The 20,714-nt window shown below is 39.9% G+C and overlaps 1 long non-coding RNA gene across 1 annotated transcript in view; it reads right to left on the reverse strand.

The window, feature by feature from the left end:
- Positions 1-13,346: 13,346 nt before the first annotated feature.
- The window catches only part of LOC125118802 (uncharacterized), a 73,711-nt gene continuing 66,343 nt past the window's right edge, over positions 13,347-20,714 (reverse strand). The window contains exon 3 of the long non-coding RNA XR_007132894.1: positions 13,347-13,745. This is a non-coding gene — a long non-coding RNA (uncharacterized LOC125118802). The remainder of the gene's footprint in view (positions 13,746-20,714) is intronic.

A 20,714-nucleotide genomic window follows, 5' to 3' on the forward strand; every position in this document is an offset into this window, starting at 1 on the left:
AGAAAAGCCACACTGCCTCAAAAAAGATTGACCAACAACCAGCCCCAGGAAATATTCCACGGCAGTGACAAGGCAAACACTGCCCAGTAATGGACAGTAAACCCCCTCAGGAGAAAGAAAACAACAAGCAAGATGAAGAAGCTGAGAGAAACCACCCCAGTCAAACCAACAGGAGAACTCACCTAAAACAGTCAACAATGAAACAGATCTCTGCAGTCTGACAGAACTGGAGTTCAAAAGAGAAATAGTGAAAATACTGAAGGAATTAAGAGAAGTAGGAACAGTAATGCAGATACCCTCAGAAGGAACTAGAAAAATTAAGGAGGAGCCAAGAAAAACTAGAACATTCTTTGCAGAGATGCAAACTGAACTAAGGGCAGTAAAACCAGAATGAATAATGCAGAGAACGAATCAGTGATATGGAAGATAGAATAATGGAAATCACTCAATCCGGTCAACAGACAGAAAACCGAATCAAAAAACTGGAAAGCAATATAAGAGACCTAGGGAATATAAAGCAGGCCAATCTACGCTAATAGGAATTCCAGAAGGAGTAGAAAAGATAAGGGGATGGCAATATATTTGAGGAAATTATCGCTGGAAACTTCCCAAATCTAAAGGATACTGGGTTCAAGATACAAGAAGCACAGAGGGCCCCAAACAAACTGAACCAAATAGACCACACGGAAGACACATTATAATAAAAATGGCAAAAGTTGTGATAAAGAGAGGATCCTAAAGGCAGCAAGAGAAAAACAGAATGTTACCTACAAGGAACCCCCATAAGATATCAGCTGATTCTCTACAGAAACACTACAGGCCAGGAGGGAATGGAAAGAGATATTTAAAGTGTGAAAGGAAAAAATCTGCAACTAGAATACTCTATCCACAGAATATCATTTCAAATAGAAGGGGAAATAAAAATTTTTCCAACAAACAAAAACTTAAAGAATACAGCAACACAAAACCCAGGGTAAGGAAATATTGAAAGGGCTTCTCTAAACCAAAAAGAAGGAAGGAAAGGGAAAGAAAAAAGAAAAGAAAAAAAAAAAAAAAGAAGAAGAAGAGAGAAACTAGGACTGAGGAAACCGCAATCAGAGAGCAGTCACTCAAATAAGCCAGCATACAGATTAATCATGAACATGCTTCAAACAAAATAAAATGAAAAAGAACAAAAGAAAAAGAGTCATCAAAACCATAAAATGTGGGCAAGGATGTTAGGAAATAAATAACCCTTTTGTTTGTTTGTTTGTATGTTTCTCTTTAATTTTAATATAGTAATGAAGGATTTGAACTTACAGGACCATCAGGCTAAAACACACACTTATGGGAAGGGGTTAGCATACTTAAAAAACAGGGCAACCACAAGCCAAAACCAAATATTGCATTTGCAAAACATGAAAAAAACAAATCATACACTCAAGCAGTTAATAACAGGAGACCATCCAACCAAAAAAAAAAATAAATAAATAAAGGAAGAATGGAGAACCATAGAATCAACTGGAACATGAGGTTCAAATGGCAATAAATAATCATCTATCAATATTCACCTTAAATGTCAATGGACTGAACGCCCCAATCAAGACACAGAGTGGCTGAGTGGATAAAAAGGCAAAAACCTTCAATATGCTGCCTATAAGAAACTCACTTAGGACAAAAGATACATATAGATGAAAGTGAAAGGGTGGGGAAAAATATTTCACGTCAATAGACAAGACAGAAAAGCAGGAGTCGCAATACTCATATCAGACAAAATAGACTTTAAAACAAAAGACATAAAGACAGACAAAGAAGGACACTACTTAATGATTAAGGGAACCATCCAAGGAGAGGATGTTACTATCATCAACATATATGCCCCAAATATAGGAGCACCCAGATACATACAACAAATATAACAGCATAAAGGGAGATATTGATGAGAATACAATCATAGTAGGAGCCTTAATACCCCCCTCACATCAATGGACAGATCCTTAGACAGAACACCAATAAAGCAACAGAGATCCTAAAGGAAACAATAGAAAAGTTAGACTTCATTGATATCTTCAGGACACTACATCCAAAAAACAGCAGAATACACATTCTTTCAAATGCTCATGGAACATTCTCAAGAATGGACCACATATTGGGCACAAAGCTAATCACAATAATTTAGGAGCAAAGAAATTATCCTCAGTATTCTCTGACCACAATGCCATGAATTAAGAATCAACCATGGGAAAAGGAAAGAGAAAAACCTACTACATGGAGACTAAACAACATGCTAATCAAAAAAATGGGTCAATGAGGAAATCAAGAAGGAAATTAAAAACTACCTTGAAACAAATGATAATGAAGACACAACCTCTCAAAATATATGGGATGTGCGAAAGCAGTGTCAGAGGGAAATTTATAGCAATACAGTCCTTTCTAAAAAAGAAGAAAGATCCCAATGGACAACTTAACCCTCTACCTAAACGAATTAGAAAAAGAAGAACAAAAAAGTCCTAAAGTAGCAGAAGGAAGGAAATGATAAAGATCAAGAAGACATCAATAAAATAGAGACTCAAAAAACAATAGAGAAAATTATAAACACCAAGAGCTGGTTCTTTGGAAAGGTGAACAAAATTGAAAACCTCTGGCAGACTCACTAAAAAGAGAGAGAAAGAACCCAGATACCAAAATTAGAAATGAAAAGGAGAAATCACAACGGATACAGCAGAAATAAAAAAAAACACATAGAGAATAATATGAACAACTATATGGCAACAAGTTTGACAATCTGGAAGAAATGGACAATTTTCTAGAATCTTACAGCCTGCCAAAACTGAATCAAGTTAGGAGTGTTGATGGGGCTGACAGTGTCTCTTTGAAGCAAAGGAGGGCTTCCTGTGGGCAGACAGGACTGAGAGGTCTACACCACGATGGTAGCAGATTTCACTTGGTCATGCAGAGCTTACTCTGGTGTTTTTAGGCTGTGGGGTTCTTGAAGAGGGTTGGCAGTGTTGGGCAGCTGTTCCTCAGGAGTGCAGCACCCTGTGGGGGCTGGAGCAGCTATCTGGGTCACTGAGAACCTAAGAGGCTCTTCCCTAGGGCAGCCCAACTCAGAAGGACGGCCTGCGAATGTAGGCGGATCTTTCCACAGTCTGGCCGAGCTTGTTGCAGCTTTTCTGGGCTGCAGGGGCTCTTCTAGGGGGCTGGCGGTGCTGAGCAGCTATTCCGCAGGAGTGGGGCACCCCCTGGGGGCTTGGGGGGGGTAGCAGTGCCGCTGGAAACCCAAGAGGCTCCTCCCCGGGGCAGCCTAACTCAGAAAAACCGTCTGAGATCTTTTCCCGGCTCGGCCAACCTTATTGCAGCTTTTCTGGGCTGCAGGGGGTCCTGCCTGGAGCTGGCAGTCCTATGTAGCTGATCCTCTAGAGCTTGGCATCCCCTGGGGGCTTGGGTGGGTATCAGGGCCACTGGAAATCCAAGAGGCTCCTCCCCGGGGCAGCCTGACTCAGAAAAACCGTCCAAGAATTAGGCAGATCTATTCACAGCCTGGCTAGGCTTGTTCTAGCTTTTCTTGGCTGCAGGCCTTTTCTCAGGGGCTGGTGGTGTTTGGTGCTGCTCTGCAGAAGTGTAGCTCCTCCAAAGGGCAAGCAGGCCTGTGCAGGGACAGCCCCTGTGGTGGTAGGCTTCAGGCAATTGTTGAGGCCAGCCCTCCTGGATGGCAGGCAGCCCCATGTTCGGCGAGAGCGTAGGGGGTGGTGGGGGTGGGGGGAGGGGATGCACTGGGAAGCACAGCTTTCAGCTGTGCTAGCGGGCCTGTAAGCTTGCTGTGGCATGGGGGGTATTCTATGGGGACCCACCCCTTCTTCTCTCCCCTGCCCAGCATGGGCGCAGACCAGGCTCTTCTCCCAGGTTCCCTCTGATGTGGCTTTCCACTTCCCTGCCCCTAGAGTATTGCTCCCTTCCTCTGTGACAGCTTTGTTTTCTAGTCTCCCAGGCAGTCTCTGCCCCTTGGAATGGTTTCTAGACCTCCCAAGCAGTTTCCGCTCCACCCCGCCCCCCCAAGCCCGTCCTCAGGGTCTAACCTCTGGAGCCGAGATCTCGGTGCCCAGCCCCCATCCAGGCGTCCCCCGGCCCTTTCTCGGGGACTAACCTTTGGAGGCGAGGTCTCGGTGCCCAGCCCCCACCCAGGCGTCTCAATTTTTGGTGACTGTGCCCGTAGTTCAGATGGTCCGTTCGGTTCTTGATCGGCTTTTCCGTACTCCAACTTACTGCTACACTCTTCTCTGCATCTGGAGATTCCTCCGGTTCGTTTGATCTTTCCCCCGTGTAGGTGACTTTTCAGGGTGCGGGATCCCTTTCTCCTCCGCAGTTCCCTTTCGGGAGCGCCCGTCCTGCTCGGATTCACCTTCTCTCACTCTCCTCTTTTCTCCCATTCTGCCCCGTAATGTCACGAACTTCTTGCCGTTATTGGAGTTTAGGTTCCTCTGCCAGCGATTGGTTGCTGTTCTGTGCCAGTCATTTATTCTGTAGATGTGTTTTTTTGTGTGTGTTTGTGGGAGAGGGCGAGCGTGTCCCCCTACTCCTCCACCATCTTGTCCTCTCCTGCACTTTTTTAGTATAAAGAACTCCCCACTCCCCTTAGTCACTCTCCATCTTATCACCTTGTTTTAGTTGCTTCATTCAATTAACCAATCTGTAAGCATATCATTTTATCATTAATGTATTTACCTGTCTATCTCCTTAGTCCATAAGCTCCATGAGTTTGGAGATTTTTGTTAAAAACTCTATCCCAAACACCTCAAAGTGTGCTAAGAATATAGTAAGCACTCAATAAACATTGATCAGATGGATAAAAAAACAAAGAAAGAAGGAGTGATTTGTATCAGACCCAATATTACCGCTTCATCTGGAGTGAAAGGCTCTCTAATTATGATGCCTACCAACATAGTAGAGGCCCAGCTCTCCTACCCAAAATTATATCATTTTGGTCCTCCTTAATTCTAGTTATGTGAAGACTCAAAAAGGAAACTCAAAAAAAGAATGTTCTTTCTGTAAGGCCAGTGTTTTGTACTTTTTCTAAATATAAGTGAATTAACTTTTTTGAGTGACCTAAAGCAATTATGCTAGTTGCACTGTTTCTTAAGCCAAGAACAGGATGTTACAACAAGTAGAGAGAGTTTTATCCATGAAAGAAAAAAACTTGCTCACTATGTGAACTGTTCTCCAATAGTGATGCTGTTGACAGAGTTTGTTGTTAACAAATATTCCGTCTTATATCCACATCCGTCAAAGGACCAAGCCCTGGTCCCACTGGATGAGCCTGTGAAACATTTCTCTTTGACAAGAGAAATGTAGGGAAATACTACATACTCTAGCTTCCTCTTAGAGAGTTACAAAGCACATGGAAACAGAATAAAGGCTTTGAGAAGTCCTACGTTCAAAAGCCTTTGAGGAGTTCCCTGATGGCTCAGCTGGCTAAGAATCCAGTGTTGTCCCTGCTGTGGCTTAGGTTCCTGCTGTGGTGTGGATTTAATCTCTGGCCTGGGAACTTTCATGTGCCCCCCTCAAAAAAAGAGAGGGAAAAAAAAAACCTCCAAAACAAAAGACTTTGAATTTGTTTCACACAAATTTTGACTAATCCATGTGTGCAGAACATACTGTGGGAGAAGCAACTTGGTGGTCTCCTATATTGATTTGTTTACTTATTTTGCTTATAGTAAGTGACAAATTCCTAGTGGGACAGCTAAATACTACCTAAGCCCATGAAGGCTGTGCCAGGATCTGGACCTTCAATGAATGAACAGTGGGTAGCTCATTAATATTATCCAAGTTTCTAGAATAATCTTCTAGATCTTCAGCCCCCGAATTGCCTAGGGACTTAATGTGGTTGAATTCCTTTATACTTAGCTAGCAGCTCTTCTTCAGTCAAAGCAATGAGACAAGTTGTTTTCAAAATATCAGCGAATCTGACACAGCTTTAGGGGAGATATGCATGGAGCAGAGAGAAAGGAAAGCAACATGCCACCAGTCAGCCTGATCAACTGCATCTTTCCTGAGGTCAATAGGTGATAGATATTGCTGTCAGACCACCCACACAATCATATAATTGGCTGATCTCCCCCTCCCCCCACCCAGAGAGGAACTTCGAAGGAACTCACAAATGACCAACTTCATGGAGTTTTCTCTTTAGAGAGGAACATGGTTTTCCTATAAAGAATGCCAAAAGAATTAGTCTTTTGTCACTTGTGTTTATTTCTCAAGAGGCTTTTAAACCCTTGCTCTTCTACAGCTCAGTATGACAATAGTGCAGGATGCATTTACTTTTTTTTTTTTTTCCCCCAAGGGGAAGTCAGCCTTCAAAACAGCGACATCCTGGGCAGTTTCCAGAGAGATTGCAAAACTCACACCTGTGGTTTTAACAGACATCAATTTCCCTCCAGTGGTGGCCCGCCAAATTAACTCACCAAATAAACAAGGAGGAGAATTCTTAAGGCTTTATTCTAGTGGCCAGGACATTTGCTTTTAAATGATGAGTCAAGAAATGCTAAATACCCTTTATCAGTGGGAATAGCTAAACCCCTGGACAATCCTAAAGATTATTTTGAGTATTATTGGCACCTGAGGCTTGAGTTCTGGGATTTATGCAAATTATGCTTCAAGCCTAAGAGATTCTCTCATTTCAGGTCTGCCACTGTGGTTATTTTGATGTATCTAAGTCTTTGTTTCATGCAGAGTCCCACATTCTTTGGGATAAATTGATGGTTTGGTCATTCCTTCAAATATCTGAAGGGACTACATCCTGCTGTGCTTTGTCAGCTTTAAATCTTTTTTTTTTTTCTTTTATGGCCAAGCCCCAGCATGCGCAAGTTCTAGCGCCAGGGATCTAACTGCCCCACAGTGACCACCTGACCACCGAGCCACAGCAGTGACAACGCTGGATCCTTAACCTACTGCGCCACAGGGAACTCCATCAACTTTCACTCTTGATTCAGAGACTTAACTTCTTGTTCCAAACTTTTGTTCTCCATTAATGAACCTGATGTTTTTCCCATACATAATAAACATTACATCTCTGATGATAAACAGGGCTATCATCTATAAGCCACCTGATTCCTCTTGCTTATGGAAAGAAAAGTTGCTATAAAATTAATTCCCTTGACCAGCAAAGTGTGGATATCTAAATGTAATTAAGACAGGAAAGTTCATGGAGTTCCCACGTGGCTCTGCAGGTTAAGAATCCAGCATTGTGACTGTAGCAGATTCAGTCATTGCTGTGGTATAGGTTTGATTCCTGGCCCAGGAACTTTCACAAGCTATGAGCATGGCCAAAAAAAAAAAAAAAAAAAAAAAAAAGACAGAAAGGTTCAGAGGTCCAGTGTCCAGTGGTGGATATTAGAGTTCATTCTCATTATTCCAGAAAGGATTATTGGCCATCGGCATGTAAAAGAAAGGATACTACACTGCTATGGAATTATAAGGTTGGTTCCTGCAATTAAGGAGCTATCGTGAGGGTAAATAATAGTGAGGGGAAGTAAGATATAAAAACTATAATAAATAAAAGACTGTGAAACATGGAGCATCTAAACTGGGCCTCAAAATATAGGTGGAAATGATGTGTGAAAGGAAAATCAAAATGGAGTCAGTATTGCTAAAAGAGCTCTCTAAAACAGAGCCAAGAGGCTATTGAGGAAGTGTGACCTATGCACATCTCAGCCTGGATGGAATCTGAACTTTGACTACTTCTTGTTTTAACATAAGCATCAAGAACGTCTGCCCAGGGAAGTTCTGTCATTGCTCAGCAGTTAATGAACCCGACTAGTATCCATGAGGGCGTGGGTGCGATCCCTGGCCTTGCTCAGTGGGTTAAAGATCTGGCGTTGCCGTGAGCTGTGGTGTAGGTCACGGATGTGGCTCAGAACCCACATTGCTGTGACTATGGCATAGCCTGGCAGCTGTAGATCCAATTAGACCCCTACCCTGGGAATCTCCATATGCCACGGGTGCGGCCCTAAAAAGCAAAAAAAAAAAAAAAAAAAAAGAATGCAAAGGTGATCAATCACATTCATTAAAAAGTACCATTTTATTTCATATATTTTACTGCTTGGAACATTAATAATGGAAGGCATATAAAGATCTGAAATTAGGCATCTTCACTACACTATGTTAAAAATGCATGTGGTGGAATTCCCGTAGTGGCTCAGTGGTTAACTAATCTGACTAGGAACCTTGAGGTTGTGGGTTCGATCCCTGGCCTTGCTGAGTGGGTTAAGGATCCGGCGTTTCCTTGAGCTGTGGTGTAGGTTGCAGACGAGGCTTGGATCCTGCGTTGCTGTGGCTCTGGCATAGGCCAGTGGCTACAGCTCCGATTTGACCCCTAGCCTGGGAACCTCCATATGCTGTGGGAACAGCCCAAGAAATGGCAAAAAATAAAAATAAAAAAAAAATGCATGTGGTATCTTCCAAATGTCCAAAAAAAAAAAAAAAAGCCATTTTTTTTTCCACCTTCAAAGCTAGCATTTTTCTGTGACCCAGGTCCTGAACAAAAACATAAAGATAGTCCTAAGTACTGCTGTCCCACTTTATTTGAGTTTTATTAACTCTAAAGCTTGCTCTTGAAACAAAAGGGAAAAAATGAAAAGAAAAAGATAGGAAATGTGTTTATCTTGTGTAGCAAAGCAGCTACACAATGCTGAAGGAAAAAAAAAAGAATTACTTTAATATAAAAGTCTTGGATTCTAGCAAGCTTTGGATTATTCATACTATTTGGTTTTGAGGGTCGCAGAGTGAACCATATGTCAGCAGCAGCATGCTGAATGCCTTTTTTTCCCTAAGCCTAAACAAAAATCTTCAAAATAATCACTTTCAAGTCTTCTTTGTTCCTTTTGCCTTTTGTTCCTCAGCTTTTTCTTTGCTTTTTTTTAACCAATTAGGTAAATATGAAGTATATGTTGAGTCTAATCAACAGAAGGTATTTTGAATGTAGTTCTTAGAAGTGATAATGAGCAAGGCAACATGTGTCAACGAAAGAAAAAAGGCCCAATGTAAAAGTTGTAAGTTAAGTTTTATTTGGGAAACTTGCTGAGGACTATGGCTGTGGAGACAGCCTCTCAGATAGCTCTGAGGATCTGCTCTGAAGAGGTAAGGGAAGAGCCAGGATGCACGGGAGATTTTTTCCTCTCTCTCTCTCTTTTTTTTTTTTTTTGGTGGGAAAAAACAAAACATGTAGTCGAATATCAAAAGATTACTGCTAATCACAAAGAACAGAAGTCTCAGGTAAATTACTTTAGTGCTTTTCTATGTGTGGGAAGATGCAAGAATCCAGGGGTCATTGAATTATTCCCTAGATATGCATCTTAACTAGCTAGGGGCTAGTATATCCAAAGCGCAGAATATTTCCTGTTTTTCTCCATCCTGGACATCCTCAAGGTGCACTGTCAGTGGGTGACTGCAGTGGCTGATAGCTTGATTCTTGTTGAGCCAGAATGGTGGGCAACATTCTTTTCTTCATACATGGTATATAAAAATAAAATAAGAAGAGGAAAATAAGCATCGTTTTAAACTTTTGGCATCTTTGTATATTTATTTAACAACTCCACTTTAAGAATCAAGTATTACCATTGTCTTTTGCTTTCCTGTTATGATTTTCAGCTCAATAAATTCCTGCTTCCTGATTTTGTCATACTAGGAATTCTGCTGCACTCACTCATCAGATCTATTTTTGGTAGCTGTATCCTCTCTCCATCTTTAAGGACATATTATCAAATTCTTCAAACTGACTCAGGGTGTCTGTTGACTTTTTAGATAGTTTGGACAACTCAATGGGACATTTAATCATTCCAATGACTGTACCCTAGGAGAATAAACAAATTGTATCCTTATTTTCTGCCTAGAGTTTAGCATTACCATGTTATTGTGTCCACTTTTTCTTCTGTGATGTTTAACTATATTTTCCATGTTTATTACATCCTTTCCCCACAGTTATTCAATCCTCAGAGGCTAATGTTCTTTTTCAATGAAAAAGAAGCAAAATATCCTTCATAAAGGAGCTAGTGCTACTGACCCTGTGACAACAGGGCCCTACTCTTTTTGCCAGGTTTTCCAGTAGTGGGAATGGATTTTACTTCCCTTGCCCTCAGGAATGGATTGGAATGTCTCTTGCCCTCAAGAAGCTTCTAGTTTTTCAGGGCATGAAGGCAGGTGGTATAATCTGAGTACAAATAACTGCAATACAAGGTAAAATATGATCAGAACAATAAAGGAAATGTTCTGGAGAGGGGCAGATTATAAATGGTGGCTGGATCAGGAAAGGTCTCAGGAAGAAGTAGCAGTGGAACTATGCAATTTAATAGAGAGGATCTCAGCAGGCAGAGATAAGAGAAGATAATCCTGGCAGAGGTAATAGCATACACAAAGGTATGGAGGCAGCAAAACACATGACAAGTTTGGAGAAAGGCAAGTGATGCAGTCAGATGGGCCATAGTGGCCATCCCTGGAAAGTGGACAATAAAACTGAAAAAGTGGGCTCAGACTATATCAAGGAGGATGTCAGCTAGGCTGAGAAGTTCGGAGTTTATTTAGTACATGAGAGAGGCAGTGAAAACCTTTAAGGACAATTACTTGCGTATTTATGTATGCATCTGTTTGTAACTTTCCACATTCCAAAAAGAATTTGTGGCAACCAACAACAATAAAAACAATGGAAAAGGATAAAACTATGTAAAGAGATCAAGGTGAAGGGCTAAAATATTAATAAAATAGTCAAATTATACTAGGTGTAGTTAGTGCACAAAAAAAATGTGTAAGGAAGATCCTGCACAATTATTAATAGAAGGGATTGGAGTTTCCACTGAGGTGCAATGGGCATAGGCCACGGCTGCAGCTTGGATTCAATCTCTGGCCCAGGAACTTCCATATGCAGTGGCCACAGCCAGAAAAGACCCCCAAAACAGTAGGGGTCACAGTCAGCCTTAGATTTCTAATTCACCAGAGCAATGGTAGAGAAGTAACATTTGGACCAAGGACGTGATCAAAGCTGTGCTTCATGAAGGTCAATCTAGCAGTGGCGTGAAGGATGGGTTGGCATGTGGATCATGTTGGTAGACTCATTAGGAAGTTTTATAATATCAAGGATCTCAACAAGGTGATAAAAAGAGACTTTCTTATGGAATTTAGTTTCCCTTAATACAAGTCTGATAAAGAGAATAAACTATTGCTCTGGTATGTCTATGGCCCAAAACATGTCACCAGTTTTGTTGACAATCCACAAAAATGTATAAACAAATTTGGTGCTATTTTCTGTCTGCTAGAGGTGTTTTATTTAGGGTGTGTATGCCGTGCAATTCATTTCTTTCAAGAAATTCTTCTCTAAGTGTCTCCAGGCATTTGGCAGTTCAAGCCCTCCATGTCCTCTGTGTACTAGGATGGCATCTTTGTGAGACTGTGTGGTACCTTTCAGAGTGGACTTCCCTTTTGCAGTATGGAACACTAGTAAGCCATTTAAGAATAAATATTCAGTTAATAACAGGTTTCTTTCAAAATAAATAAAGACGATGCTTTTTTCTCCTTTGTGTGAATTCACTTTCAATGTGATGATATGCGATGCTAGCAGCAGGGAAAAAGATAGCTTGCAAAGGCAACTGCAGCTCCAAAATAAAAAATGAAAACAAAAAGGGCACCAGAGTAGCAATGACACAGATTCATTTCATTTTTGAATGCCTGGCCAAGGCAGCAAGATCCATTTGAATAACAGCAGTTGTGTCCTATGGTGAGAGTAAGTTATTCCCTGCTGGCTCTAAATTATTCAGAAGCAGGGGTAAATAGAGAGGGGGAGTAATTATCTCTACCAATGGTGCATGCTAACCTTTCTAAGCAAGGTATCATTCTAAGTGCCCAAGTACACGCGCGAGCGCACGCGCACACACACACACACACACACACACACACAAGCACATGCACAGATACATACATACACTTCAAAGTATACTCTGTATTTTCAACCATACTCTTACCATAACATAGGACTAAAAAGACCCTCTCTTATCTCACCTGCACTTTCCTCCTGAATTACCCCCAAGGTTCTACTTTTCCTCTTTTTTTCTACCATTTGCCCTCCTGGCTAAAAAGCCAGCAAAAAAGAAATGCTCTCAAATAGCTCTAATATGTCCCCAGCTCTTTATTTCTGGATAGTCACTGCTCAGATGTTTTCTTTTTATTTTGTATTATATAATATGAGAGAGAAAGGAACAAGTGACAGAGGATGAAAGAGAGAGGGAGAAGCTTGTGTGTTGGCTGTAAAGCATAACTCTACAGTAGTGATTCTCAAATGTCAGCATACATCAGATTCACTAGAGAGCTTGATACAACGTGATTGCTGGGCACATTCCAGAGTCTCTGATTCAATAGGATTGGGTAGGACCTGAAAATGTGAATTTCTAACGAGATCTCAGGTGATGCTGATGCTGGTGGCCTTGAGATCACACTTAGAGAACACTTGCAATGAAATAGTATTAATAACATTAAAGCTACTCTGGGGTTTCTAATTTGATACCCCTATCTCCCCTTAAGAGGTCATTACTATGCTGATTTTTAAAAATAATTTCCTTGCTTTTTTAAAAAATTTTTTTCCTTTTTTTTTCTTTTTTTCTTTTCTTTTCTTTTTTTTTTTTTTCTTTTTAGGGCCACACCCATGACATTTGGAAGTTCCCAGGCTAGGGGTTGAATCAGAGCTGTAGCTGCTGGCCTATGCTACAGCCACAGCAATGCCAGATACAAGCTGTTTCTGCAAACTACACCACATCTCATGGCAATGCAGGATCCTTAACCCACTGAGCAAGGCCTGGGGATCAAACCCACATCCTCATAAACACCAGTCAGGTTTGTTTCTGATGAACCACAACAGGAACTCTTTTCCTTGCTTTTTAAAGCTACCCTAATTTTGTCACATATACAATGCACCTCTAAACTACAAATAAATAGTGGTATAGTCATGTGGTGGAATATTACACAGCAGTGAAAAGGAATGACTTACATGTATGCACAATAACATGATGAACTTTAGAAACATCATTCCAGGTAGAAAAAAAAGTTACTGAAGAGTACCTGAAGCAATTTAGCATTTAAAAATATTCCAATGCTTTTCTCTTGCAATCATCACTGAAAAAGAAAAGACCTTATATTTTTCACAAGTAATATTTTGAATATGCAATACAACTTCCTTCTAAGGAGGAACTATCACATTTTCTTATTTAATCTAAAAGTTGAGAGGTAAGTAGGAAAAGACATTTCCTTTTATCTTTCAACAAATAAATGTGAAGTACAGAAAGGAATTACCTAAGGATGAATGTTGTTAGAAAAATAAAATCTAAAGTTCCAGATTCTTAGAGACTTTTATTGAGGGCAATTGATTTTAGTTTCACAAGCAGTGGGATAGCATAACATGGTTTAAAAAAATGTTTTGGCTAGGAATTGGGAGAGATAGATTCTAGTCCTGATTCTACTCCAGACAAGTCAATTCTTTCCTCTGGGTTTGATTCCTCATCTACAAAATGATGAGGCTGATTATTCTGAAACCATGCTCAAAGGAGCACTAGGGATTCTTCACAGGCGTTTCTGGACATGCATCAGGCAACAAGGAGGATGCGCAGGTGGAGGGAGCAAAGATGATGATGAGTGAGGCTCAGGGTCTTCTTTCCACTACTTCCATCTGGGCCATTGAGCTCTCTGATTTGCACATCTGAACTTCTGCAAGGGAGTCATTTGCAGAAATGGTTCTCCTGATAGAAAAACAAAAGTTTGAAAACCATAGGACTAAGAGATTTCTAAGGGAATTTCCAGATTGACTGGACTCTTCTATTCCAAACCTTTGTCAGCTTTCTCAAAGTGATCTCCACCAGCACCACCACCACCACCATGAAAACTTTTATCTCAGCCTTGCATTTTTCTTTAAAGAGAATAAAATATCAACTCCCTCAAATTTTCCTCTCAATATCCCAAAACCTATTTATTATTCTGCCACCCTGACTTCTTTAATGCGGTCTCTGGAGAAAAGGACTCGCTGCTCAGCTTCAAGACAAATCTTTCCTCCCATGTCCTTGACCCCCTTCCTTATGGTTCTTAAGACCTTGCCTATTTGTAATTCTCATTCATTCTCTCCCTCCCTCCCTATCTCTCCCTCTCCCTCTCTCTCTCTTTCTCTCTCTCTCTCTCTTCCCCCACCTCCCCTCTTTCTCATTTTCAGGGTATTTCTCGCAGACTACGCATATGCTCAAGAATCTCTCCTCTTAAAAATAGCAAAGCAAAAATCCTTTCTACAGCCTGCAGAGTCCTCTAGTTACTGACCCCAGAGTCTGGAATTGTTGTTTCTATTTTTTCCTATTTCATCACTTCACAATATACTATAGTTTTCCTTTTGCTCTCACCATTGCAGTGAAAATGTTCTGGCAAAAGCCTCTACCAATAGTCACCTTATGTTTCTATGTGCACATTCAGTAGTTCTTCTATGTTACTAAGGGTGCTCAGTAACTGCAGATGTCCTATGAAAGGCCCTTGTGGCTTTGCCCCAGCATTGAGGGAACCTTCCCATGAGAGGTCATCTATATTACTACACTCTGATCAGCTGCCGTTGATTTGTCATTGTCTTGTGCCCAAATTCTCTTTCTTGGCCTCACATCTTCAAAGTGAACTTTTGGTTGGTATAATATGAGTTTCTCACTATTCCAGTGTCATCCTTTGACTCTGCTTCTCATGTCACTTTGAGCTGCATGCTCTGCAGTCCGTGGAACACTTCATCCCAAACCCACACACTCAGTATGGGCATCTAGGGACATGGCATTCTGGTTCTGGGTTTGTTCAGAGGTGAAGAGGAGAGGAGATTGTATTTCTTTTCATGCTTCAGGTTCTCCCTAAGTGATATGATCCTCTCTCATGATTTCAACTACCTGTGTACTAATAATTTTCAGTCTTCTTACTTTAGATTCAGATATATATATATATATATATATATATCAACATGTCCAAACTCAAGTCATCATCTTCCCTCTAATATGTGAGCCTTCTCCTGATTTCCCTATTTCAGTGAATAATATCTGCTTCTAACCCATCATCCACATTGGTGTCAGAGTAGTCTTATAATAAAGCAGAACTAAAGAAGTAGAGGTACACAACTGACATCATGCTGTCTCTCTATCCCCTATTAGGGCTGCTCATCCCTGTGAATCCTCATGAATCAGGCTAGAAGTTAAAGCTAAGCAATCAATGATGTTATTAAATCCTTTATGCTTACCTTGTATAACAATAAAGTAATCCATAGCTATCTTCTAGTGCCTTTTACTCTAAGAAATACAACCAACTAGTTAACAAAATTTCTTTTTGGAAAATTTCTCCCAGGATTATTGAATATTAAGATCTAACCCATAAATTGAATCCTCATACACTGTTGGTGGGGATGTAAATTGGTGAAATCATTATGGAAAACAGTATGAAAGTTCCTTAACAAGCTAAAATTAGAGCTACCATATGATCCAGCAATCCCATTCCTGGGCATATATCCAGACAAAACTAATGCAAAAAGATGCATACATCCCTATGTTCATAGCAGCACTATTTACAATAGCCAAGACATAGAAGCAAACTAAATATATATTGACAGATGAATGGACACAGATGTGATGTATACATATATGCACACACACACACCCACACACGTGTATACATACATACTGTGGAATATTACTCAGCCATAAAAAGAATGAAATAATGCCATTTGCAGCAACAAAGATGGACCTAGAGATTATCATTTTAAGTGAAGTCAGAAAAAGAAAGACAAATATCCTATGATATCACTTATATATGGAATCTAAAATATGACACAAATGAACTTTTCCAAAAGCAGAAACAGACTCACAGACATAGAGAACAGACCAGTGGTTGCCAAGGTGGAGACGTGGTGGGGGAGGGATGGACTGGGAGTTTGGAATTAGCAGATGCAAACTATTATATATAGAATAGGTAAACAATAAGTTCCTACTGTATAGCACATGGAACTATATTCAATATCCTGTGGCAAACCATAACAGAAAAGAATATGAAAATAATATATAATGAATTAATATAATGTAAAATAAATTATTTAAAAATCTAACCCATAAATTACAACCTAAGTGATTACTAGATTGAGATGATAAAGGACACTGAATGTCATTCTTTCCGGGGCTGTCTGTAAATTTCTCCACACATATGCCTTGGACAGCAACCCTCACCCCAAAATAAAATCTGAGATGCTCTACGATAATATCCTGGATAAATGCCACAGTCCTTTTGCTCCCAATCTACTACTACCATTGATTATTTTATTTAACAAATATTTATCGAGTACCTAAAATGTGCTAGGTACTGTTCTGGGCATGAAGGACATAGAAGTGAGCCAAAAAATATACCTGTGCTATTCATCCTGTTTCCTTCACAGGATTCACGTCTTCACCTTTCTCTGGCCCACTCTGTTCCCCAGGAGGCTGACCACTAAGAATTGCTTCACTTAGGCTCCTTGCTAGCTGGTTTCTGCTCAGATTTTCTTTCTTCTTTTTCTTTTTAGTGCCACACTCTTGGCATATGGAAGTTCTCAGGCTAGGAGTTGAATCGGAGCTACAGCTGATGGCCTACACCACAGCCACAGCAACTTGAGATCCGAGCCTCATCTGCAACCTACATCACAGCTCACAGCAATGTTGGATCCTTAACCCACTGAGCGAGGACAGGGATTGAACCTGCATCCTCATGGATCCTTGTCAGGTTCGTTAACCACTGAACCATGAAGGGAACTCCTCTGCTCAGATTTTAACAATGGATTCACAGGCAGAAAATTGAAGAACAAGAAAAGAGCTGGGAATTTCTTCTGCTCTTCCTGACTTCCAGGGACATGTCTCTCTATATTCATAGTAGAGTTCCTCCAAGACCACATCTTCCTTAAGACAAACCTCCTTCCCAGATCCAGTTCTTACTCTACTATTTTTTTTACTAATTCTTTCTTCTACTTGCCCTGTCAACATACATTATTTATTCCCACAATCCTGTCCATACTTCTGGGAAAAATTCATTCTTTAAAGTCTCCTTATTTGGACTATCTGAAAGGATGCAAGAATTTCTGTTTCCTGATGAGACCTTGGAGTGATACACTCCCAGGACTTATGGACCTTACATTTTATGGTGGCAGTGTATTGAGGTGGGGGGTGGCGGAAGAGACGAAACATCAAACACATAATGACAAAATAAAATGTCATAGCAATATGTGGTATGAAGAAAAAGTGAAGCAGGACAAGAGTGGTTGTGGTGGGGTATTTGGAGGTAGACTGTTTTAATAGGCTGTAGAGGGAAAACTTTTCTAAAGAAGTAACATTTTAACATAGACCTAAATAAAATGATGTAATTAATCTCATAGGTATCTAGAGCATTCAGAACCAAGAAAATAGCAAGTGTAAAGGCCCTGAGATGGAAAATTAATTGGCAGGTTTGACGATAGCTAGAAGGTCAGTGTGGCTACTTGGTCATATTACCTTCATTTGCATTCCTTTTAGAAATATACATTGATAGTCTATTATGTTTTATGCACTGTTCTAGAGACTGGAGGTGAAAGCCACAGTCTCTGCCTTCATGCAACTAACAAAAACAGTAACAAAATCTTTTTTTCTACTTAAATTAGAAAAGAGGAAAAGGATACTGTAGCATTTGGACACCTCCAAGGTACAAAATCAGCCAGACACTTCCAGGAACCTTGTTCTAGTGTTCTCAAGTCAAATTCAAGATCCACTCATTAATTAGCTTACACATTCAACATAGCCACAGGCTACTATCACGTTTAAAAACAGTTGTCAAAAAGAAAATATAAATAAATACTTAATGCCACTTTAAAATAAAATTGATACCTTATGATAACAAAGTATGCATATGGATAATCAAGTTTGGAAAGCCTAAGAAGAAATTGGAGGGTATGTTTTAGAGACCTAAACTTTTTTATTTTATGATGAAGTACAAATATAATAAAAGAGATAGAAAATAATTTCAGAACAAAAAGATTAAGAAATGATATTGGAAGTAAGGTACTGGAACAACCCCTTCATATGGAGAGTGACAAATATAATTGGCCATGGAAGCCTTGGTCTCCTGGTTTTATTAAGAAAAGACAACTACCGGAGTTCCCGTCATGGCGCAGCAGAAACGAATCCGACTAGGAACCATGAGGTTGTAGGTTCAATCCCTGGCCTTGCTCAGTGGGTTAAGGATCCGGCATTGCCATGAGCTGTGGTGCAGGTTGCAGATGCAGCTTGGATCTCGAGTTCCTGTGGCTCTGGCATAGGCCAGTGGCTACAGCTCCTATTTGACCCCTAGCCTGGGAACCTCCGTATGCCATGGGAGCAGCCCTACAAAAGGCAAAAAGACAAAAAAAAAGACAACTACTTGTCATTAATAAAATAGATACTGATGTGCTTGAAGAAAACATTTACCAGGTTATTCATTCATGCAAACAACAATAATCAAGTGCGGAGTAAGTACGTGCTGCTCTGCACAATCTATGGGGAATACAAATGGTAAGGGAGCTATGCTTGTAGTCCTGAAAGTGCTTGTGAGGAGATAAGACAAATACACCAAATGAGTTATCAGATGCAAGAAAAAAATCAGTCCAAGAAGGCACTATTCTCAGTCATCGACCTAGCTCTTGACAAATTTTTAGTCAGACAACATCCACTATTTAAGGACATTTCATTCATACCTTTAGAAAAAAATTAATAAAGGTATTGGGAGGGTCAGTATCACTCACCTCACTTATCCTACATCTAATCCTCCCAGGTTTATCTTTCCCATTAATTTGAGTATATTCCATCCAAGGTCCAGAACAGAGAAGTCACCAACACTCACTTTCAGGAATTTTCAATCTATCAGTATCATTGCATTCATCCTGAAGACCTTGTTTCTACACATTATCCAGCAACTGAAGAAACAGATGGAATATATAATGTCTCATGACATCTAAATTTGGTCTGGCCCATATCTATACTAATAGCGAACAGCATTCAAAATTCTTCACAAAGAATTACCAATTAGTTCACCCAGTTGAGTGCTACAGATTGATGCAAATAAAGTTATTAAACAACCTATATTGTGCAAGGAACTTTCATAGTGCAAAAGCTATTCCACATGAGCACAGAAGCACATTCACCTACGACCTGGAGTCTACTGTATATACCTACGTGTTTTGTTTTTCATTCCATGCAGTTATTTCTTCCAGAAATTCACCTTGCTGCTTTTGTTTTGTTGAGTCTAGATACCCATCTAAGTGGAAGTTTCCAAAGACCACAAAACTGAGAGAGGGAAAAGGTGAGGCTGAGTAACAAGGAAAAGCTAGCCAGTGATGAAATTTAAAATGTATCATGAGGTGTGAATTACCTATCTGTAGATAATCAAAAACTGACTGTATCTTCCAAAGGCCTTTCATTCGTGGGCTTCCATAGCAGCTATATATTTCTGTATCCTCCTCTACTCTGAACCACCAACCACAATTATCCAAAGTAATTGTTATAGCCTTTCATTTATATCAGCAGATAACATTACGCTCATTATCCAAACAAACCTGGTGCTAGTTTGATCTCAACCTTCTCAGTTAGAGATTGCTTATTTTCCACATTTTGGATATGATTCCTTTAAGATAATATGATATCCCTAAGGTTGAAGGGATTGATGTATTTTCAAAGTTATTTAAAAAGGAATTCTTATCTTCATGTATCAACCTACAAATTTCAACCTATTTTATATTTTTGGCCACACTCTCAACAGGCAGAAGTTCCTGGGCCAGGAATCGAACCTGCACCACAGCAGTGACAATGCCAGATCCTTAACCCACTTAACTCAAATTCCAACCTATGATCTACATAATAAACAATATCAAAGTATACTGGTCACATAACTCCTATGTAATGTTTCTACCAAGGAAAAATAACTTACAGTTTTTACCAGATACTAAATTGTTTTTCAATTACTCTTTGCCAATACGGAGGCTATCCAAGGACACTTATGAACATGTTATATTGATTTCTATTAAGCACCACACACTATAGAAAACATAAAACATAAAAGAGAGAATTCCTGTCCTATATAATCTAATTTTTTAGAATGAGATCTAAGATAGACACATGCAAAAGAAAAGAACAAAAAATGTCTGATAATCCATTCAAAATATATATATATGAGATACTACAGAATGCAAAGAAAGGGAGAAATCAAGTGGAATAAGGATAATTAGGGAAAACTCCTTGAAGGACATGACTGTTGAGCTGGGTATTTTCCTTACTTGAGAAAATCTGGCCCAACAGTTTTTGAAAAAAGTCAACTTTCAGCTTGGTGATTTGGGAACTGGATAAAAACAACTGAATCTGTTGTTTTATAAGAAAAAAAGATGGGCAGAAGAGATCCATCATCTCTGCAGGGGGAAGAAAAACTATATTTCATCTTTAGGTACCTCCTCTTCTCTGGAATATGATTCATGTTTCTACTGCAGAATAGTCTGTTTTGCCTTGCATTGTTCTACTGAATGATGGAGTAAGATGATAAAGTGTTTCATCTGAGGATGCAAAACAGTGACAGGTTAGATTATACCCTGAGGTTATTGGGATACAAATGGGATTGCTCAGGGCACCCTTTTCGGGAAAGGAAAACTGATGATCTTTTATATTTCTTGTAGGAAGCAGCAATTTTGA

Source organism: Phacochoerus africanus, chromosome X (assembly GCF_016906955.1).
Source record: "Phacochoerus africanus isolate WHEZ1 chromosome X, ROS_Pafr_v1, whole genome shotgun sequence".
Lineage (NCBI taxonomy): Eukaryota > Metazoa > Chordata > Mammalia > Artiodactyla > Suidae > Phacochoerus > Phacochoerus africanus.